Source organism: Lactuca virosa, chromosome 8 (assembly GCF_052849685.1).
Source record: "Lactuca virosa cultivar CGN04683 chromosome 8, Lactuca_virosa_CGN04683_v6, whole genome shotgun sequence".
In the NCBI taxonomy this organism is placed as follows: domain Eukaryota; kingdom Viridiplantae; phylum Streptophyta; class Magnoliopsida; order Asterales; family Asteraceae; genus Lactuca; species Lactuca virosa.
The window spans coordinates 165,791,644-165,814,823 of record NC_136433.1 but is presented as its reverse complement, the minus strand read 5'-3'; positions in this window follow the sequence as shown (position 1 = coordinate 165,814,823).

Below are 23,180 nucleotides of genomic sequence, written 5' to 3'. Positions count from 1 at the left end.
TCACCGTCAATTCGTTAAGTTGAGGTTTGTTGGTATTCACCTTCATCACGGAAAAATGATTTCGGATCATAAACACATACTTGTGACATACCTATATCCTAGTTGGTTTCGACCAGAGATGTCTTGGGCATGTTTCATTGTGTGTGATCGTGTTAGAAATTTTGGGTGAAAACAATTGGATGCGAAAGATTAGTGTACCTCTGCGAAAAATTGGACATAGCGGAAATCTCTTTTCCCAACATGATAAGAGAAAGGTAGCATGTTGACTATTGTGAATACAACCTAATTGGGAAGAAACTTTCGTATAGAAATTTTCATTAAGTCTCTCTACATAAAGAGTCTATGAGGCTTGTGGACAAGATGTTGTAGCATGCTTCTAGGGACATCTATCTAGTATAAGAGTTTCGTATCATACCAGTTCCCTGTGAATCTTCTCATTTTCCATGTGAAAGTGCAACACGTTGTGACAATGATCTTCCGAAAAAAATTAAGGAAAATATTTTTGTGTTTTTGATTGTTCCAAAAGAAATTTCAAACATAAAGAAAATATTTTTGGATTTTTTATGTTGTAAATGCAAAAACAAAAACAAGAAATATCTTATTGGATTTCTGAATTTTATAAAGAAAAAAAAATAAGAAAATCTTTTTGGATTTTTGAATTTTATAAAGAAAAGACAAAAAATAAGAAAATCTTTTTTGATTTTTGAATTTTATAAAGAAAAAACAAAAAATAAGAAAGCCTTTTTGGATTTTTGAATTTTATAAAGAAAAGAGAAAAAAAATAAGAAAATGATATTACCAACACTGGTTATTAGCTAGAGATAACAAATATTTAGCACGTGAACCAATGTTCTCTCATCATTTAAAGTGATTTTCCATAATCAAACGCTCACCAAAGATATGTATTTCCCATCGAAAGACTAACTCCAGACGTGAGTTGTAGACTTGCGTTGTAACATCCCAAAAAACATGACCAAATATTTCATTTTAAATCATTAAATAAAACCATAGTTATCAAATCATTTCATTAAAGCATAGTCAAATATCTCAAACATTATTATCAGAGTATAAAAACATCAAGTATACATCCAAGGCTAAAACATCTTGTTGTTGCAATGCAGTCATCCCGATCTCTTCTCTCTACAACTGGAAATACCTGAAACCAAAACTGAAAAACATAAGCACGAAGCTTAGTGAGTTCCCCATACTACCACATACCATACACATAACCACATATATTGGGCACCTGCCCCTGCATTGGGCCCCGACCAGCATCGGACTCTATCCGACATCAGGCCCCGCCTGGCATGGAGCCCCAATAAGTATACATATTTGTTTCTCTTAGGCTCCGCATGTCTCTGGGCCCTGCCCGCTATACGCATACAAGAATATCTCATAGTTATACTAGCATATAAAGAGATATACTCTAGATGTATTCATGTCCTAAGGCCTCACCTATCTTGGGCCCCGACCCTGTCCTGCTACTGATGAGTCATGGAGCCCCGTCCACGCTCCTGCTGATAGTGAGATACGGGCCCCCGCCCACACTCACTTCTCTCCTATCACGGGCCCCGCCCCTTTTCTGCTAATGATGAGATGTGGAACCTCTACACACTCAGCTAGTGATGAGATACGTGACCTCGCCCACACTGAACTCCCTACCAAGCATATACAAGTATCACACAGACAACAAGTATAATCTATTATGCAGACATTCCTCGGGCACCGCTCGGCATCGAACCTTGGTCCGGAATAACATACTATCATACAATGCCAAGGGCTAACCCCCGGGTCTTCCTACCATACATACACTAAATGGGCAGGCATTGTGGCCGTAGACCCATGCAAACAGTGAGGAGACTCACCTTACAAGCTAACTGTGGAATCCCACAAATAAAACTCTTGCTGCTAGCTGGCAAATCCCCGAACTGTTGATACTTCAGCTTCCCGAGCTATCAATACCCAAAATAACACTTAGTCCAAAATACCTTCAAAAGTCAAACTAGTTCAACCTTGGCCAAAGTCAAAGTCAACGGTCAAAGTCAACTCTTCGAGTTGAGTCAACTCGTCGAGTCACCCCCTGACTCGCCGAGTTCCCTTGCAACTCAGAGTCACGAAAACATGAACCAACTCATCGAGTGCCTTCACAGATTCGTCGAGTTCCTCCAATACAGAATCGGGACAATACCAACTCAACTCGTCGAGTCCGTCCATGGACTCGCCGAGTTCCTAGTCTGTTTGGGCCTTCTTAATGGATTAAGCCCCTATTATTCAGATCAAGACTCCATACTTCTTCTACATACATAAAATGCCTTCTCAAGGTAAAGTTTCCAACTTTACCCGCTACTACTCCTTCTTAATGGGTTTAGCTAAACCCCTAGTTCTTTAGGACATAGATCTTGATCCAAACATGATCAATACACTAAACCAAGGCATATAAACTGAGATCTGGACTCTAAGCACTGTATCATTCGTAAAGCTTCTGCCTTTTTCCTCCATACATGGTCATTTGGGCTCAAAAGGCCAAGATGACATCTTAGAGCTTGCATGGGGGCTCCTATGGGATAAAGTTTGCACCTTTATGCCACAATAGCCCTTCAAAGTCCCAGATTTGGAAGAATACACACTTGGGTCGTCCATGCTCCACATGCTCACATACTTCGACCAAAAACCCTCATAAACATGAAAAGAAGAGATCTAAGAAACCATTGAGCAAGGTCGGGACTTGCTTACCCGAAAATGTAGCAAATGATACGTGGTTTCTAGATCTACTTTCTCCCTATTGAGCCCTCTAGCTTCCTCTTCTTCCATAAGCTTCAAAAGTACACAAGGATCACTCAAAATGGCTCACAACCTCAAACAAAGCACTAGGGTTTCGTGGATTAGGGTTTGGGACTTGGAGGCTGCAAATGAGGTTGAGGAGTGGGGATTAAGATGCTTAAATAGGGTGGAAAACCCTGAATCTAGGGTTTCCCAAACCCAGACCAACTCGTCGACCTGGTCCCCCCCAACTCGTCGAGTAGGTCTTTCTACCCGCGTCCAAAACTAACTTCCTACTCGTCGAGTTATCCCCAATGGGCTCGACGAGTAGACCTTCAATTTTCTTATCAACTTTTCTTAATTAGCCTTCTGGTTTCCCAGGTGTTACAACTCTCCCCCACTTAAACTACACTTCGTCCTCGAAGTCACCTGGCGTTACCTACCTAGGATATTCCTCACGCGTCATGCCCTCGGCTCTCGAAAATCTATTCCAAACTAATTGATGCCTCTTATGGGATACAACTATCACTCTAGACTAGCCTGGAAGCTCACGACAATTCCTGTACAATGTAACACCTTGTCTGCTCGGTCCAATCCTCGAAGGGACCGCTACACTTGGACTTTCGTCCTGCTTCCTGAGTACACTGCTCTCACCACTGTTGACAGTCCTTCATATACTCCCCGAATACTTATACTTGGCATCCTAAGGGGGCAGCCATTACCATGCGTAGTCAATGGCCTTCCCAAGGCAACTGCACAACAAAACCTTTTCCCTATCTTTATGAAGGACACTCCCAGTGCCGTTCATTTTGTCATTACCCACTGAATGATTCCACTTATTATGTCTAGATGCCGAACGCCCGCTACATACTGCAGAACAAGAAGGGCTCTCTCTCTCTGAACTTGGCGGTGATCTCCGCCACTGTCTATGTAGTCTGCTGTAGGTCCTAGAACTCCCGTGCTAACTGTTGCACCTCAATAACTGGTGCAAACTGGGCCCTAAACCTCGCCGAGAAGTCACTCCATGTCATCACGTCCAACGCGGAATCATCCCTAATGGCATGTCCAACCTCCTCCCACCAATCATTTGATCTGTACTTCAGAACACAGGTGGCGAGTCGGACCTTGTCCCTTCGGGCATCAGCTGTAATGAAAGGCGTTGGCGACATCAGCCAACCATCTGCTGCTAGCAATGGGGTCCTTAGCCCATGGTAATCTGGAGCACCACAAGCTCTGAACTCTCGGAATGTCAATGTGCGCGCCCCCATCATGGCCGCCATATCAGTACGGAAGGCTCCCAGCCTCTCCTCCAAAATCTCCAATATGCCCTCCTTGACCGTACCGAAGATCAAAGGAGTCTGGTCCAATATATTGCGTGTAATCTCAGATGATATAAACCCTCTCATATGCTCGTTGAGCTGCCCAACTCCTGAGCTAGAACCTGATCCCTCACCGGCTCCCGAAGTGTCAACTGGTCTAGTACATAGCGTCACCATGCTGCAACATATCATAATGACCATCAGAATACTCATCATAACTAGAGGGATCACACACACACTACAAGTTTCCTGGTTTTATCTCAGCCCTTCTTGACTCGAGTATGGATCCTCTTCTTTCAGTAGTACGGGCCCATACTACCTTCCACATCTATCCGTACATTCCTCAAGAATTGCCTTGACTCCACCAAGTCTCTTTCACTACTACTAATTCTCCCCGCACTACTCTCATGCTAATCTAATCCTAGGCTTGCCCTAGGATAATCACCAACCCACTCTCTGCCATCAGCTGCATAAGAAGTCCCTGTTATCTCCCACTAACTAGCTCACGAATACCATTACATATCACTAAGACTACATAATTCTTCGAATGAGAGGTCCTACCCTATAACGGTTGGACTCAGACAAGAGCTACGAAATAGAGCTAAACCTAACCTTGTAAACTTATTTAGTCCTCGTAATATGTAACTTAACATGTTCGTTGACTAGCTATTAGAAGATAACTAGAACTCCTAAAAGCACAAAGCAAGCAGCATTCAAGCATTGAGTAAACATAATAAAGCATATCCTACTCATTCCATCATTTCACTGACTAATCTATACTAGCATGCAGTTCATAAAGGTGATACACATATAATAGGCACATAAGGAATCCTTCCTAGATCCTTAGTCCTAATCTAGCATGCAGCTCTCATAAACATATCATAACATAAACTTGTATGGGTAATTTGGGAGAACTTACTTAAGCTCGGCTGATTGCATGCACCACACCCTTTCTCTTTTCAAAATTTTTCTTTTCTCAAAGTTCTTTTTATAAAAATGATTTTCTTTTGAAATTTTTCATACCAATTCCTCAGTTTGAGTTCATACACACCCGAGAGTGTGTCAGAATCCCACAAACCAAGGCTCTGATACCAACTTGTAACATCCCAAAAATCATGACCAAACATTTCATTTTAAGTCATTAAATAAAACCATAGTTATCAAATCATGTCATCAAAGCATAGTCAAATATCTTAAACATTATTATCATAGTATAAAAACATCAGAGTAAACATCTCAGGCTAAAACATCTTGGCGTGTGCAATGCAGTCATCCCGAGCTCTTCTCTCTGCAACTGGAAATACCTGAAACCAAAACTGAAAACCATAAACACGAAGCTTAGTGGCTTCCCCATACTACCACATACCATACACATAACAACATTGTTGAATCAAGAAAGTGACCCTCTTAAACCTCAGTCTGAAGTCCTTCTCTCTACCGCAATGCTGCTTCTGCAACCGCAATAACAAAGTGTCGACGTCATCCGCAACCTTCTAATCTGGAACAAAGACTAAGCGTTTTTTAACTTATGTATTTACTATATATTGTCAAGTGTGCCTTATATGGACACTTATTTATTCTTTGTTTATCTCTTTTGTATGTTCTCGGAACTCTATAAATCTAATGAAAAACACATCTCTTATCACACACATCTCTTATCTCTTACATTTCATATCTTACTTCTCTCATTACTCTCAAAGAACTTACATAACTTAAATTATTACCTTAAGATCGTAATCTCTCCTTCGGAGCAAGTCATTCTTGACTTAATCACTTTAAGCTGATCACACTTACTAACCTGGTTTGAATGCAATCCTTGTTAAGAATCAGCTTACTGTTTACTTGATATAATACTTGTTGTCATTTATATTTCCTTACATTTTCGTCATTATATTTCCACATCTAACTATCTAACTTTTTAACTCTAACTTCTTATTATTGTTGAGCTTTATGATCCTTTGAGTTAAACTTATTCTGCATTATAACTTGTTCTAATGTTTGTTCAAGTGTGTTTCTCAAAAGTTTTTCTCTCAACAATTGGTATCAGAGCCAAATTGGTTGCTCTTTGAACAAAACTCTGATTTTGAAATGTCTTCTATACCACTAAAGCTCATTTCTCTTTAAAAAATATAAACATATTTAAAAAAAATACAAAACAAGGAAATATGGCACAAGAATTATCTCTTAACGTTTCCAATAGTGTTGGAGGTTTGAATAGAGCTCCAATACTGGTGGCAAATGAGTATCATCATTGGTCCCAAAGGATGGAGAGATATCTAAGAAGACTTGGACGGGATGTGTGGAGATCTGTAGAAGAAGGAACTCATGTCCCTATTCTCACTCCAGTTCAAGCCGACGGTGCTCAAGACAGACTAGGAGGAGGTCAACCTACCATGAATCGTCCCACTAAGTATGATCTCGATAAAATGGAAAATGATGCAATTGCCTTTTATGAAATATCCTGCGGAGTTGCTCCTGACAACTTCGACATCATCATAAATTGCAAATCAGCCAAAGAGATTTGGGATGTTCTCAAGAACCTGTATGAAGGATCTGAGCAGGCACAAGACAAGATGCTCACCACAGCACTCAACGACTTCAACAACTTCAAGGCTCGTGCCGGTGAAAGCCTTGAGGAATCCTTCAAAAGATTCAACCTCATTGTTACCAAGTTGTCAAATGTTGGCACTGTCCGCAGTAATCATGAAACCAATCTCCAATTTATGAATGGATTGGGAAAACACTGGACTACCACGGAAATGATAGTCCAAGGTGATAGGAGGATACACTCACTCTCTCTTTTCAAGCTGTATGGAGAACTCCAAGCACAAGAGTCATATGTGCTCAAAGACTATGCAGTCTTCGGAGGTCCGCTTGCTCTTGTTGCTCAATCTTCGTAAGGCATAACTTCTCAACCATACTCTCACTCCTATGACAACCAACCGCAGTCTTACGAAGCAGACACAGAATATGATGATGAAGAAGAATTCCAAAATCCTATTACTCTGGTTAGTCAACAGTTTAACCGACTACCTCCAACCTCCTTTTTCAAAAATTAGCAGTCCACCAAACCTCCCTTTAACAGAAACTTCAACCCTCAAAACAATCACCCTCGATACTCAAAACACCCTAGCCAATATCCGCAACCTCAGATTGCTCATCAAGCCAAGGAGGTACCGCAGTCTGTCAAGCCATCTGACTCCGGTCCCTCGACCGAAGTTAAAGATGATGTTGTCATTTGTCACAAATGCAACAAAGAGAATGATTTTGCTAAGGACGGTAAAGCTAATGTTGTAAAGGACAAAGCCTTTTATCTCCGAATGGCGCAGGAGATGGATGACAAGGAAAAAGGAAGAGCATATGCTGCCCAGCTGAAAATAGATCATCAAGTATGGTCATAAGGGGATGAGGATGAAAACTTCAACATCAAGGGCAAGGGTAAGATTAGCATGCTGGCAATTGCTGAAGAAGATGGATCGACTAAGCTGGAAAAGAACTACTGCTTTATGGACAAAGACGGAACTCTGAGCATAATCGAACAGGTAAAACTTATGATTCAAACTCTTCAATATAACATGCATGATTGTCAACCATTTCTGGACAAACTTAATGACACTTGTGTTGTCGTCCTTTCAGACTATAACAAGGCCCTAGATGAGAAGAACATAGCGTCCCAGGAAATGTTCCATGTAAGAGGACGTCTAGAAGACAAAAGACTCAAAGTGGCCATGTTAGAAATAATAATATTAAAGAACATTGAAAACGGAAGTCGTAGAGTACAATTTTGCCTACGCGTGCATATAAAGAACGTCGAAAACGGAGCTCGTATGCGAAAGTTATGAATTTCGGCAGATTTTGGTTCAAAAAACGAGAAATAGTGGATAAAATCGGGAATTTTTGCATGAACAGTACCGGCCACATTACCCACTCTCGCGATCTGCCTCGTGTCCGACTCGATGACTTGTGTCCGCTTCTGATTCGGCCGAAGCCGCGGTCCAGTGCGCGTCCAACACGCCTGGCACAGTGGCGCCTCCGAGCTCGGACCCGTGTTCGCTTGCGAGCCGAGCAACGCGTCCCTTTTCCCTCGCTGCCACGTCGCTGCTGACTCCCCCCTCTTGGCCGAAGACCTACGAAGCTCGCAACCTATATAAGCGTTGGGAGATCTCCCGGTTCTTAACTCATTTTCACTCCAAATTTCATGCTTTTTCATAATTTTCACCCTTTAAACTTCCTTACAACCCCCCAAAGCCTCGATATCATATATAACACTCGAAGCAAGCCCCGAAGCCCCGAAATTCTCGAGAAGCTAACCTCTTTCCAGTCGAAGTGCTGCCTGCGTAAATCCCGGTTTTAATCAAAAACTCGCGGTTTCTTCGAGAAAGATCATTTATAAAAACAAAACGCTGCCCAAATCACCCCTTATCAAGTGAGTTCATACCCCTATAATCTACATTTTTAATGGTTTTAAATGCTTTTTAGGGGGGAATACAAGTTGAACACAAGCTAATTGTGTTAATAATTACATATGATATCAATCACATAAACGATTTCCTTATGCTTTTAATTACCAAATGCTTCCAAAATGACTTTTAGTCATGTAAAATCTTTAAAGTCATGTATACTCTTTTCAAAATCACATAGATCCTTTTTAAAATACCGATAAACTCTTTTAAATATGTTTATAACTCTTTAAATTCATAATTGTCAAAAGCATGTTCATATTTCTATAAGTATATGAATAGGACTTAAAGGGCTTGGATGTGGACTTAAGGCGAGGTTATTTGTCCGAAGGTCGTTTCCTTCTTAAATATATATATTATACATATGGAAATATAAAGATGACTTCATTCGGTATCATTACCTTTGTATCATGCTGAGCAAAGGGGTATTTTCATGATAGATCATGTTAATCAGATAGAACGTATAAATTATAATAGGTATAATTTATGAAAACAACAGGTAATCTATTTTCTAGATAAGTATACGACATTAAATTACTTTGTCAAGAAAATGTTATAATTCAATCTTTACTCAAACTAAAATGTGATGGTACATCTTCAGGACATAGCAATACTTGCTATGTTATATCCTTGTAACCAGAATCTCCTGGAGGGAGAGCGGGCATTGTGTGTATAGATCTATATGGCATCGTCAATCCCACATCCCGACTGCTGGCTACAGTCCGGCAGACCAACCGTGGGGTGACAAATGGCACATATTCAGTTTCGACACCAGTAGGTCGTCGTGTACATTCTAGTCCAGCATGGTTACAACTTTATCACATTTTAAACCCTAATTAACCAGGTTAATATTAGGGTAGTTATTCATCGGTAGTTTATTTTTAAGAAATACTACTGTATTAATCTCCTTCCATAAATAAAACTAAACGGTTTTATGGGGTTTAAAAGTACTTATCAGATGGAACTTAGTCATTCACTCTCTTTAAACTAGTATAACATAAAGGACCTTTAGTGGCTAATTCTATAATTCCTTAGTTTATACATCAGAGTTATATATAAGTAATATCTGATTGATAGTGAAATGTGTGACTTCCGCCTTACTTCCTATTCCTTGTTTGGTTGTGTGCTTAGGACAGATTCGCCCATTTAACTGTCCATTCGATATTAGGTTATATATAACTAGTATAAACTAAGTAATTGCAGAGGGAACTATTGAGGTTATCATTTTATCACATCAGGAAATATAGGATTTTCTGGAGGAACCAGCGAACTTTTCCAAGAACTTAGAGTATACTTTATATAACTAAAATACTTATGAACTCACCAGCTTAAATGCTTATCTACTCTTTCAAAATAACTTGTATTCTCATAAATCCAGTAGGCAAGTACACTCCCCGAAGCTTTTGAGAAGACTACCTAGTACCGTACTGCGACTCTTGTCTTCTACTGTATCTACTTTTCTGTTTAAACTTATACTTATTAATGCAATGGTTGTTTGTACTTTGATTACTATATTGCATGTGTTGTGATACTTACATGGCGTCCTCCGCCCCCGAACGTTTCCGCCATTCTGGTTTGGGGATGTGACATATTACTTCAAAACGATTATATCGTCATTAATGCATAGCCCAGAAACACGGGCGTTACAACTGGATACGAGAGTACCCTACTAAATAATTATTAATTATAATTATTTTTACTCTACAAAGCATACATACGGTTTCAAATAGAGAGAACGATACTAAACAACACGTAAATTAGTCAATACAGGATTGTGAGACACTACTTCAATTTGTACCCTTCGGAGTACTTAACTAAATCCTAACATAGTATAACCAGAGTCTCCTGGAGGGAGAGCGTGAGATTTCTGAATATATATATTCGGGACTGACAATCCTACACCTGAACTGGTACCTACAGTTAGGCACGCATGCCTGGGGTGACAAATGTCATATATCCGACACTTGAAGAACGTCGTAAAGGTCACTAGGTCATATCAAGCATGGTTATACGACTCACAATAGTATAAACTAACCATTTGTTTACGGGATTTCAATTCTTCAAATAGTTTTATTTTCATTAATAGAACTGTCATATACTACAATTGGAGGATTCCAGGGAATACAAATACATGGTTTTATTTTAAGTAATAAAACCACTATACATACTGGTGGTAGCCAGGGTTTTCATACAAAGGTTTTCGTACAGATGACACTATACAATACAACTGGTGGTCTTAGAGTTTAAGACTACTTTTAATTACTAGCATTTTCATATACTACTACAGGATACAGTAACGAACGTACATTTTGGTCTTAGAGTTTAAGACTACTTTTCATTACTAAAGAAAATATTGGATTTTCTTGAGAGCATGCAAACATTTTACAGATTCACAGACAGGTTTTCATTACAAAAACATACTTATGAACTCACCAGCTTAAAGGCTAATACTCTTTCAAAACTGCTTGTATTCTCAGGAAATCAGTAGACAGGTACCTCCCGCTGTTTTTGAGAAGACGGAGCGTATAGAGTCACGTCTTTTACATTTTGTTATACTTTTGATGTATATAATTATGACTCAAACAGATGTAACTACTTTTTATATAATCAATGTAATGGTTGTGTTTACTTTTGATTACTATGATGCAATTGTTGTGATACTACATATGACGTCATCCACCCCCGAACGTTTCCGCCGTTCCGGTTTGGGGGTGTGACATTCTTAATGGGTTTAGCTAAAACCTTAGTTCTCTAGGACATGGATCTTGATCCAAACATCATCAATACTCTAAACCAAGGCATATAATCTGAGATCTGGACTCTAAACATTGTATCATTCGTAAAGCTTCTGCCTTTTTCCTCCATGCATGGCCTTTTGGGCTCAAAAGGCCAAGATGACATCTTACAGCTTGCATGGGGACTCCTATGGCATGAAGTTTACACCTTTATGCCATAATAGCCCTTCAAATTCCCAGATCTGGAAGAATACCCACTTGGGTCGTCCATTCTCCACATGCTCACATACTTGGACCAAAAACCCTCATAAACATGAAGATAAGAGATCTAAGAAACCATTGAGCAAGGTTGGGACTTGCTTACCCGAAATGTGTAGTTTATGGATCTAACCTCTCCCTCTAGATCCCTTTAGCTTCCTCTTCTTCCACAAGCTTCAAAAGTACACAATGATCACTCAAAATGGCTCACAACCTCAAACATAACACTAGGGTTTCGTGGATTAGAGTTTGGGACTTGGAGGCTGCAAATGAGGATGAGGGGTAGGGATTAAGATGCTTAAATAGGGTACAAAACCCCAAATCTAGGGTTTGTCAAACCCAGACCAACTCGTCGACTTGGTCCCCCCAACTCGTCGAGCGTCCAAAACTAACTTCCTACTCATTGAGTTATCCCCAACGGACTCAACGAGTAGACCTTCAATTTGATTATCAACTTTCCTTAATTAGTCTTCTGGTTTCCCGGGTGTTACATGCGTTGAACGAATCATAGAGAAGTCGAATGCGAAGGCATGCAGACGCTTAATGTGAATAATAACCGTTGAACAAAAATTAGACAAGTAATGAAAGTTTGTAAAACGAAAGAAAGTTATTCCAACTAGCGAAAGTTATATCAACAAAAGAAAGTTAATCCAACAATCGAAAATAAGTCCAATACATACACATATCAAATACAAGAAAAATTATGTATAATGAGCAACATAAAAAGCTTCCATCATTCCCATCCCATTTAAAATTCTTAAGAATGATTTTTCGTCCAATGGTTTTGTAAAAATATCATCAAGATGATCAGTTGGTTTAACAAAATGAACTTCAATATTTCCCTCATCAACATGATCTTTGATGAAGTGGTAACGAAGAGAAATATGTTTAATTTTCAAATGTTGAACTAGATTATGACATATGTGAATTGCGCTTTGAGAATCGCAATATAATGGAATTTTCTTCATGCTAATCGCATAGTCACATAGTTGGCTATGGATCCAGATCACTTCAGATTTACAAGCTGCATAAGCAATGTATTCAACCCCAGCTGTCAAAATCGATACACACGTCTGCTTTTTCGACTGCCAACTCACAAGTTTTTTCCCATCGAGGAATTGACATCCTCTGGTAGTGCTCTTTCGATCTAACTGACAACCCCTTAGATCCGCATTTGAGAAAGATTGAATAAAGAATCCTGTTTTCGATGGATACCACAGTCTTAGAGTCTTTGTACCATGTAGATAGCGAAAGATATTTTTCACTACAGTAAGATGAGGTTCTCTTGGATTTGCTTGATACTTGGCACAATTACACACACAAAAAATTATATCAGGTCGACTTGCAACTAATTACAAAAGCGAACCGATCATGCTTCTATATGTTTTGAGATCAACAACAAGCTTATCCAACGAAGGACCTAAGCGAGTGCTAACTGCCATGGAAATTTAGCTTTCTTGCAATTCGTCATTCCAGATCTTTCAAGCATGTATCATGTATATTTTTCTTGATTATTGAAAATTCCTTCCCTACTTTCACGAATACTTAATCCCAATAAATTATTTACTTTCCCCATCATGCTCATTTCGAATTGACTCTTCATTAGCTCCTCAACTCCTTTGAAAACGAAGGTTCAGTTGAACCAAATATAATTTCATCGACATAAATTTGAACGAGCATCATACGATCCCCTACTTTCATATGAAATAAAGTGGGATCAACTGATCCTTGCTTAAATTTTGTGATTTTCAAAAAATTGGTAAGACTCGCATACCAAGCACAATGTGCTTATTTTAATCAATAAACTGCCTTGTAAAGGATATAGAAATGGTCACGATAATTATCACTGACGAATCTAGATAGATGTTCAATATAGTCTATATCTTCAAGAACACCATTAAGGAATGCACACTTTACATCCATATGGTAGATGTTGAAATCCTTATGAGCTACATAAGCTAGAAAAATTTCTACAGCCTCGAGTCTTGCGACAGAGGCGAAGGTTTCTTTCACAACTCGAAATTTTAGACCCAGTGAAGCTTAAACCCTAACCAAGTACTAGTTTAAACTACATTGCAATCCTTGGTGCATTGTATTCCCTATGGCCATTAGGACATGTTTATAAACTAGTAACTAAGAATAGAAAGAAACCTAAACTAAATTAGGAAAGTATAATACAACTTTGGGCAAAAGATTAAGGTTTTAAACCTAAATAACACATCATAGATGTGTTCACGGCCTAAAGGAATAAAAGATCATGGAGTTCACGGTCCAAAATCATGTAGAACATGTGTTCACGGTTCAAGGTGTGAAACCAAGAGGTGTTCACGGTTGAAAGTCAAACCGTGAACCCTCTTAAGGACCAATCCATAAACCCTCTTTGGAGATAAGATGCAAAACTGTGAACCTTTACTTAGAAAAAAAGAAAACTGTGAACGCCCTCTTCTAGAAGTTATTTTCCCGTAAACCTCTCTTCCTTGACTTTAAGATCCGTAAACTCTTCAAATCTTATCCAATTTAACTTCCCAATGTGGTGTCTTCCGAAAACCTCACATTCACCGCCTTATGAGTATCCTTCATACTTAAGTTACTTCATATATAAGTCTCATATAAGATCCTTCTTTCATTCTACACATCCAGTGAACAAAAACATTACAATCTTCTCTCAAGTATCAAACCCATTTCCTCCATCCTTTCTATTTCAAGCTCTAGGAGATCTTCAACTTAACATAGTTACAAGCTATTATACATATTATTTAGTGTTTATGAAACACTTATATTTCGAAGATCATCTTATTTACACACTATTGTGTGTTTAAAACCATTGGGATCACGTCATCTTTCCCGTATTATATCCCGAAGGTCACCGCTTTCATCTCAATATCTAGTCAAAACCGCACACAAGGTGAGTTCATACCCCCATTTTTTTCCAAGCGTTTTCAATGTTTTTAGGAGGGGGGGGGGGAATACAAGTAAAACACAAGAAATTTTGTGTTTAAAATTATAATTTACCTATTATGTTTTTCTTACCCTTAATATGTATTTAAACGTGAAATTTGCTAAAACATGGAAATAAACTTATAAACTATAATAGGTATAGTTTATGGATCATATGAACTATTTTACAATGTCCAAGTTAAAACATGGAAATAAAATTATAAACTATAATAAGTATAGTTTATGGAACAAAGGGATCTTTTTACAAAATTACCCGTTATTTATAAATAGGTTTTCGCATTATGACTTGTAAAGTCGTTGATGTAGTTTGTGAGACATGTCTTCGTGTACTTACATAAGTACCAAGGGAAGTCTAGCCTTATGAACCAGAGTCTCCTGGAGAGAGAGCGTGAGTTTTCGTATAGATTTATATGGGACCGACAATCCCTCACCTCTACTGTTAGCTATAGTTGGACCGATAGGTCTACGGGTGACAAACGTCATAAACGATATTGACGTCCGATTCACGTCGTATCAATTAGTATGGTTATAAGAACTCACAAGGAGAAAACAACGACATATTTACGTAGTAATATACTTTTTCTTAAAAAATCTCAAGGGATATTAACTATGTGATTACTGAGTATATATAATGGTGTTAGATAAAATTAAAGTCTGGTAGACAGTGGAATGTGTGACTTCCTCCTTACTTCCTGTTCCTTGTTTGGTTATGGGCTTAGGGCAGATTCACCCATTCAACTGTCTGTTCAATCTCGCATATATACAACTCGTATGTATTAAGTGATCATAGGAGGGTAGTATCGTCACATCGAGTTTTCAGGGCAAACACATCTTCAACTAGTTTTTCTTATAAATAAAACTAGGTATCATGAAACTAAGTATGGTAATTAGACTTGTGCTTTTCAGTCTTAGAACCAATAAGACTACAAATCGATTTTATGGAAAATATAGGATTTTCTATGATAAACATCGTTATTTTAAAGGTAAGCAGTTTTCGATTTAACTTTCTGAAAACAATAACAATTATTACTGAAAACAATGTTTTACAATAGAGTAAGTGGAACTAGGAACATATTTACAAAAGGTTCCACACTTATTTACAAACTAGTATAACATCAAGGACCTTTAATGGTTAATTCTATAATTCCTTAGTTTATACATTAGAGTTATATATAAATAATATCCGATAGGAAGTGGAGTGTGTGATATCCGCCTTACTTCCTGTTCCTTGTTTGGTTGTGGGCTTAGGGCAGATTCAAATATTCAACTGTCCATTCGATATTAGATTATATGTAGCTAGTATAAACTAAGTGATTATAGAAGGAACTATTGTGGTTACCATTCTACTAAAGAAAATATAGGATTTTCTGAAGGAAACACATTCATCATATCTAAAAGAATCATTAATGTTAATTATGTGATTACTTGGTGAATACGTTAGAGTTATATATAATGAAGATCCGATGGGCAGTGGAATGTGTGAGTTCCGTCTTACTTCCTATTCCTTGTTTGGTTGTGGGCTTAGGGCAGATCCACACATTCAACTGTCTATTTGATCTGTATTATATATAATTTGTATTCACTAAATAATCGCAGAAGGAACAAATACGGTCATATTACCCATTAGGAAAATATAGGATTTTCTGGAGGAACAAACGAACTTTTCCAAAGAACAAAGAGTATACTTTTTATAACAAAAATACTTATGAACTCACCAACTTTAATGTTGACACTTTTTCAAAACATTTGTATTCTCAGGAGCATTAGTAGATAGGTACCCTCTCAGGTGTTGCGAAGACGGAGCATTACATCTTATCTTTTGTTATAATGTAAATCATGAAATGTTTTGAACATAAAGTAAACTTTATATTATTAATGCGTTGGTTGTTGTTGCTTTGATTACTATTATACAATTGTTGTGATACTATACATGACGTCCTCCGCCCCCGAACGTTTCCGTCGTTCCAGTTTCGGGGTGTGACAGATTGGTATCAGAGCATTGTTTACAGTGAACTAAGTATATCAACCTATAAAAGATATACAACTATAAATACAATGGGGCCGAAGTGCACTGACTAAAAGTATACTTTAAAATATAACAATATTTTATAAAAGTATATATACGTGCATATATATATATATATATATATATATATATATATATATATATATATATATATATATACTAGAACAAGTATCAGAAGAAGAACAAAAGAAAAGTATTTAGATGTTGAACATTACAGTCAAACCTAGACAGTTATGTAATCATATCTGCGATAAATATAGTCTGATCAACTATATTTATTTGAGATACGACCAACATGTGTTTGGGAGTGATAGTGGTGTTGCAGCAAGTCTAAAACTTACCAACCCTATATACAAAGAAATGCTAGAACAAAACATAAAGTTAAAATACTATAGGATTATTTTAGGTACTATCAATAACTTATGTGAAAACTAAAAGACCCTTACTGGTAGGTCTATAGTTGCTGAGTGTATATGTTAAGGTTATATATAATTGAGATTTTATAGAGTTAGAATTTGTGATCTTCGCTCTACTTCCTGTTCCTTGTTTGGTCGTGGACTTAGAGTAGGATCACATATTCGAAGGTCTATTTGATCTTGGTTATATATAATCTGTATACACTACGCGATTATAGAAAGACCCGGTAAGGATCATCCTTGTAAAAATTTATTTTTAATAAAAATGTTTTATTAATCTCGTAGATTCTTTAAACACTCCCATTCTCGCATGAGCAACATAGGTAAATGTAACCACTCCATTACAACATTCAACAGAGGAGTCGAGGCAGAACCAGAAGAGGGTTCAGGAGGAGGATTCCGAGAACGGATCGGAAGAAGAGAAAAGCACTAGAGAGATCATTAACAAACCTTATCCTATCAGGAACAAACTAGAGAGTACCGTATGCGTCACACTAATAAATAAGAAAATAATATAACTTAGTGAGTTAGTGACTACACTACTCACACTATGTGTTAAGTTTACCGTACCTTACGTCTAGTAACAGTAAAATCAAGAGAGATACTTCCTTCCCAAAAACCCATGAAACCCGATAAACTTAAGATTTCAATATCTATACCCTACCTTGTTAGACTTAACTTTGACACAATACCTAATTCTACTCTCTACATCATAGGTATGTAATTTGAAACATTGAAAATCGTACAACAAAACAAGAAATTTATATGTATATATAAATAGATAAAGTACAACTAGAAACGACCATAATTACTTATCGACTTGTTTCACATCATGTAACAGAATTATGTCTTCACATGGAAATAACCGGCCAACCGACGAAACCCCGATCCTACATATAGACTCTGCGACATTCCAAACCGTCGTAACAGCTACTGTGACAGCTGTCATGGCGCAATTCAATGCTAACAACCCACACGAAAATAGAAACAGTCTCGACACTTCAAACCGTAGTAACAACCAAGGAACCCAAGGAGTGCCTACCTACGAGAATAGCCCAGACCACAAACCAAAGAGCACGAAACGAAAGTTCTGGAACAAAAAAGGGGGGAGTTCGACTCAAGGGCCTATCAAAATACAACAAGCTGAAGCAATCCCTATCCCCACTGACCCTACTACCTCGACACCGACAACACCATATTTAGGAAACCTCGAATACTGCAACAAGTGCAACTACCATCATTATGGGGTCAGCCGAGAGTTGCAATGCAATAGGTGCAACAAGAAGGGACACATCCCCCACTTTTCTAGGACTCCGACTCAACACATCACTTCAAACCCCAATGCTAGAGTAAGTCTAGTGTGTTATTTATGTGGTAAAATGGGACATTTCAAGAGAGATTGTCCAACAGAGAGAAATGACGGAGGAGAGGTAGGAGTTTAATGACAGGACATAAAGGAGCAACGAGGAACCTTCTAGGATTTTTGATACGCTTTCTAAACAACAATAATTAAACATCGAATTTTCACGGAAAATATTTAACAATTAAAAATTTAAAATCATAAGTTAACAAATCATACATATACAAACTAGGAAACCTTGCAGGTAAGCTATGATGGCTTAGTGTACATTAGGGTCATTTATAATTAAGATTTGTAGGCTTAGCGTGAGTGATTCTGCCTTATTTCCTGTTCCTTGTCTGTTCGTGGATTTAGGGCAGAGTCACTCAGTCGACTGCCTTTCCAATCTCAATTATACATGACTTGTATACACCAAGCGATTATAGAGGAACATGGTAGGGATTATATTATGAAAGTTCATTATTTTCAATTATCAGAACACTCGTACTGCTAGTATCGCTTAATGCGGTACAAAATGTTCGCAGTAGTAATAACAAGGATAAAACTAAAAACATATACATAGAATAATTCATTGTTCTAACAATCACTTCTTCCAAATCAATATAACATCTGTTACGATAAGGAGTTCCGATTTCGTCTTTAGAAATGGATTGTCTTGGTCCTCACCATACCAATTTCCTGTGCCACGAAAAAACCCTTCGCCTTAAACGACCGACTAACGAAACTCTCGTTGCTTATAACGACAAACCAGATACGAACCTCGAAATCGTCTCCCGTTTCAAACCTATGAAGTACTCATGCGAGGGGTTATATAGCCTTCCCTAACCCTCCCGAAGTATCCCCAATAGATCTCCCAGGAATACCACACGTACAGGTAGTCAAGTTCGAGGATAGAGACTAAGGACCCACACGGTTAACCTATCACTGTTAAGTGTATACGCGAGAGTGGTATATAATTAAGATTTTACAGATTTAGGATGTGTGGTTCCGCCCTATCTCCTGTACCTTGTCTGGTTGTAGACTTGGGGCAGAGCCACCCATCTGATCATTTTTTCAATCTTAATTATATACGACTTGTATACATAAGGTGATGGTAGGTGAACCAACTGTGAGTCTTACCATGAGCTTCAGGACATAGCTGCCCAAGACTACGAGTGAGCATTCTACCATTCGGATGAGCACAAGAAGTAAACTGAACCTACACACCCCCTACAAATCTAGACAGCAGATGCAGTAGTGAAGATCCACCAGAACGCCAAGTGAGAATCAAAATTCACTTGTAGACAAGGAGATTCATAGAACATAAGTACCCACCTCTCTCTTAGTTCGTTGGTTACCACTCAGAGATTTGAATTTCGGGACGAAATTCCCTCTAACGGGGGGATGATGTCACATCTCGAAATTTTAGACACAGTGAAGCTTAAACCCTAACCAAGTAATAGTTTAAACTACATTGCAATCCTTGGTTCATTGTATTCCCTATGGCCATTAGGACATGTTTATAAACTAGTAACTAAGAATAGAAAGAAACCTAAACTAAATTTGGAAAGTATAATACAACTTTAGGCAAAGGATTAAGGTTTTAAACATAAATAACACATAATAGATGTGTTCACGGCCTAAAGGAATAAAAGATCATGGAGTTCACGATCCAAAATCATGTAGAACATATGTTCATGGTTCAAGGTGTGAAACCAAAAGGTGTTCACGGTTGAAAGTCAGACCGTCAACCCTCTTAATGACCAATCCGTAAACCCTCTTTGGAGATAAGAAGAAAAACCGTGAACCTTGTTTTAGATCAAAAGCAAACCGTAAACACCCTCTTAAAGAAGATCTTTGACTGTAAACCTCTCTTCCTTGACTTTAAGATCCGTAAACTCTTCAAATCTTATCCAATTTAACTTCCCAATATGGTGTCTACCGTAAACCTCACATTCACCGCCTTATGAGTATCCTTAATACTTAATTTACTTCATATATAAGTCTAATATAAGATCCTTCTTTCATTCTACACATCTAGTGAACAAAAACTGTAACACTATTCAAAATAGGTCAATAGACAATCACAGGTGATTATGCCAATCATGTAATGTGATTTTGTTAAACTAGTAATGTGATAAGAGTTCTATGTAGTTCATGATAAACTCTAATACAAATATGAACTTTCTTTATGATACAACTCAAAGTATACGTCCATACGATTCCAAAAATATAGAGAATGTCTGAATCCGACTTCGCATGTAGAAGTTATGATAAACCGAACACTATAAATCTCTATAATAAGAGGAATTTAAAATAGACTTAGAATTAGCTATTGGAGTCTAAAAGAGAGTTGTAGTACTTGTAAATACCTACGCGTGCATATAAATAACGTCAAAAACGGAGTTCGTATGTGAAAGTTATGATCTTCCGAAGATTCAGCTGTCAGAAACCCTAATCTGACTGAGCTCACGACGTGAGCACAGAACTCACGACGTGAGGAGTCATTTATCGACATCTCAGAATCTAGAAGGTGTGTGATGAGGCTGCAAGGGGATAAGATCCAAACTGACGACGTGAGCAAGGATATCTCACGACGTGATGAGTCACATGGCCACCTTCCGAAGCTAGGGACGCAAATAGCAAGTCTACAGGGATAAGATCCAAACTCACGATGTGGGCCTTATAAAACTCATGATGTGGGGATCCAAAATCCTTACTATAAATAGCAGGTCTGACTTCAACCATTCTTACACCAAAACTTCTTTCTTTTCTCTCCTTTGTTGAAGCCATCTTGCATCCCGAGCCCCGACGACCTCGTACGCTGACCGTTTCTGCTTAGATTACATAAAATCACGCTACTAGGGTGAGTTTCACGGCCCCCACTTTCTAATATTTCGGGGGAAAACACATGATAAATATTATATATACGTTATTATTATGTCTATATGATAGTATATAGTTATAATAGTCGGGGTATAGTTGTTCTAAATATAATATTTTGAATATATACAACTATTATCAACTTGTCAGCATGTTATTTTACTAATGTAGATCTTGAATTATACTTAGGATTCTATATATATGTTGTGTGCGATATAGTTCCGAAGTTATATTCGGAAGTTCTATATGTTAAGTTATAAAGTATGTTGCTATTATTGCTTTTATGTCAAGATAAAACTTGGTATGTTATATGTTGTTATTGTTAGTTTTATGTCAAGATAAAACTTAGTATGTTATATATTGTTATTGATAGTTTTATGTCAAGATAAAACTAGGAACGTTATATGTTGTTATTATTGGTTTTATGTTAAGATAAAACCTAGTTTTACTTCAAGATATAGCTGTTATACTGCCTAAATGTTATGAAGTTAGGAGTACTGTTTAAAAGCATAGTCTAGTAACTTAGGGTTTTAGACATGAAAATGCTTTTGTTGTTAGAGCTATAGGAAGCCGTCGAAGTCTACATGAGTAATTGTATTCATCAAATAAGATTGGGGATCTTAGCGGAAATCCTCTGAACTGTAACCGTTAATCCCGTATGAGCGAGGAAGTCGTGTATAATTAGTATACGGGTTGACCACCCCACTTGTGACTGTTAGCTACAGTAAACCAAAAGCGAGTGATGAACTATCCTTTTATTTGTTATTGTTCCGGCGTCGATGAAGCGTACGGTGTTGTTTCTCATGGTAAATCATGAGTGTGTTTGTTTCTCATGGTAAATCATGAGTGTGTTTTATCAGAGGTATTATGTCACAGTAGCGGTTATAGGCTCATGGTAGCAAATTGTTAGAAACATTATACTTTGTCGTATACAAGTATTAATGTTAAGTATAAGTTTCCCACTACTTATACCTTAGGTTTAAGAAATGTTTAGGTATAACACTTAATTGATAAGTAAACTATTATACCTAATATACATACTAAATGTTGGAGAGTCAAAATGATACTTTCAAAACTATACTTTTGAACGTGGAAAAATGTATTATTTTATGGAGTCAAAGCCTGTGGACTCACCAACTTTTTGTTGACGTATTTTAAAATGCATGTGTTTTCAAGAACTTGAAAAGCGGGTATGTATTCGAACAGAAGAAGTTTTACTATTACCTTTCTGTTCATTAAGAAGTATGCCATAGTCGAATATTATGTAATAGGTTCTAGAAAAACAATTATGTAACTTTCAATTATCAATAAAGGTATGTATTTTCTTAGTACTGTTCAATGTATGTTGTATAACTGTGATACGAAGAATGACGTTACACTACCCGGTGTTTCCGCCGATGGCTGGGGGTATGACAAAAACGTTACAATTCTCTCTCAAGTATCAAACCCATTTCCTCTATCCTTTCTATTTCAAGCTCCACTAGATCTTCAACTTAACATAGTTACAAGCTTAAGTAAGTATTATACATATTATTTAGTGTTTATGAAACACTTATATTTCAAAGATCATCTTATTCACACACTATTATGTGTTTAAAGCCATTAGGATCATGACATCTTTCCTGTATTATATCCCGAAGGTCACCGCTTTCATCTCGATATCTAGTCAAAACCGCACACAAGGTGAGTTCATACACCCTTATTTTTCCAAGCTTTTTCAATGCTTTTAGGGGGAGGAATACAAGTAAAACACAAGAAATTTTTTGTTTAAAAATATAATTTACTTATAATGTTTTTCTTACCCTTAATATTTGTTTAAACGTGAAATTTGTTAAAACATGGAAATAAACTTATAAACTATAATATGTATAGTTTATGGATCATATGAACTATTTTACAAAGTCCAAGTTAAAACATGGAAATAAACTTTTAAACTATAATAAATATAGTTTATGGAACAAAGGAATCTTTTTACAAAATTACCTGTTATTTATAAAAAGGTTTTCGCATTATTACTTGTAAAGTC